This window comes from Hibiscus syriacus, unplaced genomic scaffold, assembly GCF_006381635.1.
Source record: "Hibiscus syriacus cultivar Baekdansim isolate YM2019G1 unplaced genomic scaffold, ASM638163v2 tig00016637_pilon, whole genome shotgun sequence".
Classification (NCBI taxonomy): domain Eukaryota; kingdom Viridiplantae; phylum Streptophyta; class Magnoliopsida; order Malvales; family Malvaceae; genus Hibiscus; species Hibiscus syriacus.
The window spans coordinates 165,130-173,353 of NW_024062389.1; positions in this window are offsets into that span (position 1 = coordinate 165,130).

Sequence of the window (8,224 nt, forward strand, 5' to 3'; positions counted from 1 at the left end):
CAATGATCATTGGCTCTTAATGGAAGCTGCATGATCTTGAAATATGTCCTTAGTGGTGGTCATAAAGTATTGCAAAGTGGCTTCCAAATAGTTGGAATTTGAAGATGATGTTGAACCCTTGTTGTGATTTTGCCACGACATATTTTGTTGAAAACCTGGGGGTTCAGTATGATTCTGTTGTCGATTCGAGCTGCTTGATTGATGCTTACTTAATTGCCTTAATAAAAATTAGGATGTTGACTCCATCCTGGGTTATAGTTATTCGAGTATAGGTTGGTATTGCTTCGATTGAAGTTCCCCATGTAGTTGATAGATTCATGATTTCCAGGGCACTCGCTCACGTGGTGAAGTCCATTGCAAAGAACACAAGGTGTAGAGGTTACTTTCACTTCCTTTAATTCACTTGGGGGTTGGAGATTCTTTAGCATATTTGTGATGGCCGTTAATTGAGCTGACATGGAGTCCTTAGTATCCAGCTCGAGAGTTCGTTGAGTTTTCCTCCCTATACCAAGTCTTGAAGTAGGGAGTTGATAGTAGTTATTTGCTATCATATCAAGGATATCAAATCCTTCCTCAGGTGACTTGTCCAACAAATTTACATTTGTTGAAGCATCTAGCATCATTCTAGTTGGAGCATTAACACCATTATAGAACATCACTACTTGCGTCCAGTCATGAAATCCATGATTTGTGCATTTGCGAAGCAATCTCTTATATCTATACCATCACTCGTACATATATTCTTCATCAGATTGACGAAAGGAAGCTATATCATTGCAAAGTTGAGTGTTCGTATTGGGTGGATTATAACGTAACAAAAAGCTCTTGCATAGATCAGTCCATGACACCATCGAGCCTAGAGGAATACCACTCAACCAAGCTCTAGCTCGATCTCGCAAAGAATACAAAAATAACTTTAATTTCAAGGCATCTTCATGCACACCTTGTTGCCTAAAAGAATCAAAAACTTCCAAGAAGGTACGAATATGTTGCCTTGCGTCTTAATGAGGCCCACCACCAAATTGCCTAATAGAGCTCAACATATTGATTATCATAAGCTTGAGTTCGAAATGGACAACTTGAATTTCTGGGCTACCTTTATTCTATCTAGGTTGATGCATAGCTCTTTGTGGACGTCTTCTTCGAAGGAAAAACCTTTCAATCTCGGGTTCAATAGATAATAGAGATTCCTTGAGTGTCCTTATGGTCATGCAACAACACAACACCTGAAATGAAATGAAACAAAAAGGTAAACAAAAACAAGCTAGTATGTATCTACAAAAACAATAAAAGAAAATGTGCATAAACTAAACATGAAATAACCAATTGCCAATCCTTGACAAGGCGCCAAAAACTTGTTGTGTTGTGCAATGTACTAAAATTATATACACAAATTATACAAGTGTACACGTCGAACAAGTAATACAGTGATGAGTGAGTATCGTCTTCACATAGATTGGAGGTAATTGAGTATAGAATATGCACACAAAAATATAAATAAAAGTATGGTGTGTGAAGTGTGATATGAACAAAGTAAATAAATGTTATGACAAAAAGAATATTGAGGGTTGGATTACAAGATAAGACAATGAAACGACTCTCACACGTGTGAAAAATCTCAAGTAAGACAAATGGTTGGTCTACCATGGAATCCTATATCTTGTATTCATGGATGTTTAACAACTTCCTTAAATATACATGCTCGACAGAGTATTCGAAGATGTTCTACACTATCTCTAGCAATAATCTGACAGTGAAAATGCCACAGCAATACCTCTCAGTGTGAACCCTAGTAGTTTACTATCTATGAAGCTCGACTCTTCTTAGTCATTGAAACTTTATCCTTATCTCTAAGGTGAGTTAGGGTTACCTCTCAACACCCTCATTATCCACGTAGATCTAAGCTTAACTCTATCGAATATTAAGCTATTAAACAAGATTAAGGCTAACTCTAGAAAGCTCTTACAAATCATGCATTCATAAAAATAAACAAAGTAAGCATAAATCTGGAAATGCTTCAACATCCATTAAACAAAATATAATCATCCATAATAAACCCAAACCAAGCTAAGTTAGTTCATGGATGGGTTAATAACATCCATAAAATCATTCATTTAAATAGCCCAAATGAAATATAAAATCGCAGAAGCAAACTAAAAGGAAGAAAACTCCTGAGTAGACGTGAATCTCCCTAGCCAAGCTGCCTCTCAAGGTCTAGCTTGTTGTTTTCCTTAGAGCCTTCAAAAATGGAGAACACCCACGAAGAAATATAAGAGAAAAAGAATGAAGAGTTGTCAACTTTTCTCTTTCCCTTTTCTCATAAATTCCAACCTCCTTTAAAGGTGGGGTGTCCTTAGCTTTAGATAGTGGGGCTCCTAGGGTTTTGTGCCATTTAATTTCTTGTACCATAGGGAAAAGATTCTCTTCACATGTAGGGCACAACTGTCATGGATTCACGTGCAAGCATGAAAATATCTTCAACTTTAATCCTTTAGTGTGTCTAGGTAAATGCAAAAAAAATACTACAGTAAAAGTTTGTTTGAACCCAGTTTCTAAACCTACACATGCACAACACTAAAACACTACCTTCCACGTATTAGCAGCACCATTAATAATAAAAAATAAAGGACATTCAATATCATTTTCACAAGGTTATCGATATATGTGTATTATATAAACCCACAAAACTGATGTAAGTGGTATACTCTTCCCGAATTCAAAAAGAAAAAAAAGTGATTAGTGTGAGGTCTTTTTCCGCCCATTTTCAAAACAGAGAAACAATACATGTGAGTTTTTTTTCCTTTAAAGGTATTTGATTTTTTGTCTAGTAAACATCTTTTGTTTTTCAAACCAAGTATAGAGTAAAAAAGGTTTAGTTTGTTCACTTTAGTCCGAGGAGGTGAGGGGGTCTATTACCTTGATCATTGGTCCTCACCAGAGTCAAAACCATAATAGTCATTGAGTTGAGTGGTCGAGTAGTTTGACCCGAAATATGGGTTGTTTTTTAGGTGTTATAGATGCTAGATTAGAAAATGAAGTGACTTTGGGGTTTTTTTGTTGTCGTTTTGGTTTCATCGATTGGTTTGGCAATTGTCAGAGTGAGGGTGAGGTCGATTTGCGGTCACATATTGGTGCTGTGGGTTCTCATGTGCTTCGGTAAAAGGGGAGGTCAATATTAGAAGAAAAGGTATGGGATTTACGTCCATTTGGGTGGACGTTTAACATTTCTGTGTCAGTTTGGTGTCAATCGAGAGGAGGAGCACTACCAAGGCAGTGGTGGCTAAAGCATCGTTTGACTTGGGGGCCTTTGGAGTGTTCGGTCGTTTGAGAGAAAATAGGGGTTAAGGGAAAAAGAGAAAATAGAGTTTTTTAGGGTTTATTTAGAAAAATAAAATGAAACAAAAAACTAGGACTTTGTATCACCCAACCCGTGTCCTATAGGAATCTCGTGGTTGTCTGCGTTTTAGGCCCCTATTTTCAACATATTTTTACAAAAAAAAAGGTCACTGATTTTCTATTTTTTATTTATTTCAAATTTGGCGTATTGATTTCATCTTGTTTATATTTTGGTCACTTGTTTCAAATTGATTTATTGTTTTCTATTTTATTGCATTATGGCCATTGTTTTAATTTTATTGCTTATTCGAACGATTAATATGACCTTGCGATGACCTGCCTTGGGGTACGACCCGTATTATTATGGCCCGGGTAAAATTCTAACTATTAACTACTAATTTACTGACTCCTAACTTACTAACTAAAAAAGTATTCGAATTAATTTACGACTTTGCAACGACCCGCCCTGAGGCGTTATTTATGGTCCGGGTAGGAATTAAAAGATGACTTATAACCTTTAATTTTATTCGATTGTTTAATTTTTATTTACATTTCTGCCTTTAATTTCTTTAAATTTATGCCCTTTTAATTTAAGCATTTACTTTTAAGCAATTACACTTCAATCATTTAATTTTTGCACCTTACTTTTTGTTCTATTTTTTTGTTTGCCCTTTTGTTTTTCCTATTTACATTTTAGTCACTGATGTTGATTTGCTTCTATTTTATATTTTTAAACTTGATACTTTATTTTAAATACACTCATCTAGTCCTCTCTAGTATTTATGGATTAAGTGCATTTCCACGGGATGTATTGTATGATATTTCTGTTTGATACCATGAAATTTGTTTTGTTGGTTGTTGCGCCACTAACTTTTCAATCTTTATTATTTGGTCCCTTATTTACTAAGTAGGTCTAGTCTTAATAAATTGTATTCTGGCTTGCCACATTTCCACATTTTCATTCTAATTTATATGTGCATATTTTATTCATTTATCAATATTTTATTTGCTTTCTATAATTGTCTATCATGCATATATTATACGCTTATTAATGGTGTGAATATTAAGTATGTTTAGTGCCTATGTTTTTATATCGTAAAGTATAATATTTAGCTTGCATATATTACATTCATATTGCATGCTAGTTTGTGAATATTAATTGTATTTATTATAACGTGTGTGTACAATATATATTATAGTTTTAAATATATGTGTATATATATTTTACATCAATATTTTATTTTATGTGGTGATTTCTTTATGTACTTGTTAATATGCTTTTGGTTCCATGATATTATTTAATTTGAAATGTATATTTTTTCGTGTTTGTTTGCATATAGCCCTAATTTCATGACATCATTTTCCTACGTAACTTGTATGATACCTTCATAAGCATCACTCGATTCATTCAAATAATTGGATTAAGAGTAATATCCTTTTATTTTAAGACCATTGTGAAGTGACTGTCTTAAGGCATAAGAAAGTCATTTGCAATAATTTTAAAATGAAGGGTTATCTCGTTAAGTGAAACCTTAAAAATGTTTTCACCTAAAATTTGGTAACGAAAGAAAAAGAAATGTTCGTTTATTTAAATTCATCGAGAAAAGATCGTTAGAACTTATAAAAGATCAAATCTCGATGTCTTTAAATAATCGAACGTCCTTCTTCTTTCTAAAAGGATTGGTAATTTTATTTTATTTATATTTTATTTTATTTTTATCTTCATTCATGCATTTGAAATTTGGATTAATAATGAATTTTTGAATGGAATGGTGATATTTCCTTGTTTCGATTGGAAAGAGAACTTGTTGCTTTAAGGCATTAAAGACCTTTTCTTCTCGATAAGAAATGATTAAATATTGCTATTTTTTTATCCGTAAATTCAAAGAATTTTTTTATGTTAAAAAAGAGATATTAAATTAAATTAAATTAAAATCAAACTTGTAAGCTTCACTACAAAGACATCTAATTAATCGACTAGGTACTGATTTAGGGCATTGTAGTGGTGCTAACCCTTCCCCACGCATAATTGACTTCCAAACTTAATTTTTGGTACGTAGACATTGAAATGTTTTTTTACTAATTTTTAAAAGAAAATTTTATTAAAATGACAAAGCCTTTTGGGTTGCCCAATCACACCCTAATCAAAGATTGGTGGCGACTCCTCGAACTACATGTTTTTCAATTTTTAAAAGGAAATCCTAAATTAGTCGAGGCGAGCCTTTAAACCACCTGATTTTTTTTAGATTCGTTTCGACAGCTTGGCGACTCCACTGAGGACATTTAGAGAGTCAAGCCGTTAGTCAATTAATTAGTTGTATTTGCAATGAAAATTACAAATTCATCATAATTTAATTTTTTATCGTTTATGTGAATAAAATAAACGTGTTCTTACAATTTGATTAACCACTAAATAGTTGGTCTAATTTGTTTGCTGATGTTTTCATATTAAATAATTTTAAGAGAATTTAGAAATCAGATTTGTGTTCCTTGATTGTGTGTTTTCTGTATTTCCTCACACATAATGCTCTTACATCATCATGAAATTGAGCTAAAACCCAACTCTGTCTCATTTATGTAGGAGTAAGAAGTTACTCTCTCGTGATAGTTTTCACCTCCGTATTGGGTAGCATATCACTAGTGGGGATCATGCCTTATAGTCATCGTGATGCTCTTCACCTCCGTATGGATATAGAGAGGTGTGTACCCTCGAATTAAATTCGATTTGAAAGCCTGTGATGGGCCATGATTGAAGGTCTGGCAGCCCAAGGGGGCACCGACAAGGATAATTCGAGTACCTTTCACTGTAGAGCCAAACCAAGCATATAATGTACCCAAGATTCAAACCTAGGTAGAACCTAACCTAACCTTAGAAGTCCCGTGAAAAGAGTACACAAGGAAAAGCTTTTTACGTGTCTTTTAATTTTCTTAGAGTAATTTTACTTTCCGAATAAATGCATGAGAACTAGAAATCATGCGGTTAAGTTTATTTTTTCGAATAAGTATGTGACCTAGATGACAGGAGATTAGGATTTATCTTGCGAACAAGAGGGTAGAGACCATGTTTGGGTAGGATCTATTAAAGCATGTTTGGGTAGCATGCTAGGGTAGATTATTCGTTGATAAAAGTTCTTACTATTTTTTTAGTTATTTTACGTGTACTAATCCATTTCTATTTTGTGTTTATTTATTTATTTTCTTACATTTGCATGTCATATAAAGGTGTTAATTCACAAGTGATTGATCAATGTAGAAGGTTGTTCATAATGAGACAAGGAATTCTTAGTCGTGTCGTCAAATCTATGAGATCCAAAGATGTTCTAACATGATCCATTAAGAAAAACAACCGATGAATCAAGAAATTTATATCTGACTGAATAGTCCTTTTCAAATGCACTCAAACCAATATGCTTTCCTAAGATTCCAGCTAAATAAAAAAATAAGAAGACTCTTCACGAAGACATGAAGATCATTTTCCCTTGGAAATCTCATTGAAGTTGAGATCTCAAGATTCAGTAATAGACAAAACAAAAAAGATGATTTAAACCTCGCCAAATGTGAGAGATGACTCAACGTTGATGTAATAATGACTTTGAGTGTAAAACCAGAAGATGATTCGAAGAAACAAAGACAAAGTCATTCTTGACTACCTAGTGTAATGAAACCTTGTTGTCTAAAAGAATGTTGTTCTATGGTGGTCACTTTTGGAATTAACACATTTTTCATTGCATTGATTTATTTAAGCATTTTTTATGCATTCAATCATGAAAAAATGAGAATGATTCATGGAGGGTTCTGTTACAGACATCCTATCATAACTCGAGAATAACAAAAACCATGAATGAAAGGTTAGCTAAGATTGAGCAAGATAAGAAGGAATTACAAAAGCATATGACTAAGGCTTGAAAAGAAATGATGGATTCAGTCGTGAAGTCTCAGAATGAGATGATGAAAAAATTGACTCAATTACTGAGAGCAAAAGATACTGACCCCACTATCAATCCGTTGGCTAAGAATCTTATATGCTTACCTATAACCACTCTGACTTGCTCAAAAGTATAGATTCCTCAGACCAATGCCTCTACTCATGCCCCCATGAGATTAGATCATGCCAAGGTTGCTTCTCACTTTCATAGAAGGACTGAAGTTGAAAGGTCCAAAGAACGCCTAAAAGAGATGAAAGAAATAGTTTAAATATTGAAGGGAGCTGATGATTTCCTTGTATAGATGCAAAAGAGATAAGTTTGGTCCCTAACTTGGTTTTCCCACCTAAGTTCAAGATCCTTCAGTTTGAGAAATATAGTGGGACTAATTGTCCTATCGACCATCTCATGAAGTTTTTTTGGAGGATGTTGATTGCTTGTAAATGTATATGCTAAGGTGAGCAAATTTGTGCAAGTATACACAATCGATGCAAGTAATATAGTAGTGAGTGAGTATCGTCTCCACAGGGATTAGATTAGAAAAATATATTTTTACCACAACTAGAACTAATGTCACAAACTAAGTCCTACTAAGTATTATCCTAAGAACTAATATTAATAAACTAAGAAAATGATTCAATGATTCCAGAAAAGTTTGGTTGAGGCAAAATTAATATGCAGACTAATAAAACAATTGATGATTTAAATATAATGCAAACAACCTCTCATATTCAGACGTGTCACAGAGCACTTATGCTAAACCATTGTCTTGACAACAAATATTTTTAGTTTAGAATGACTTATTATGACTCACTAAAACTGCCCGACAAGATTACTAGGTATTCTTAGATGGTTGCTATGGCAATACCTCTCGGTGTTAACTAGATGTAGTCTCTCTTACTCTAGCATCTATCCCTTTTAGTCTTTTGAAACTCACTCCTTATCTCTAAGGTAGAGAAGTTAGA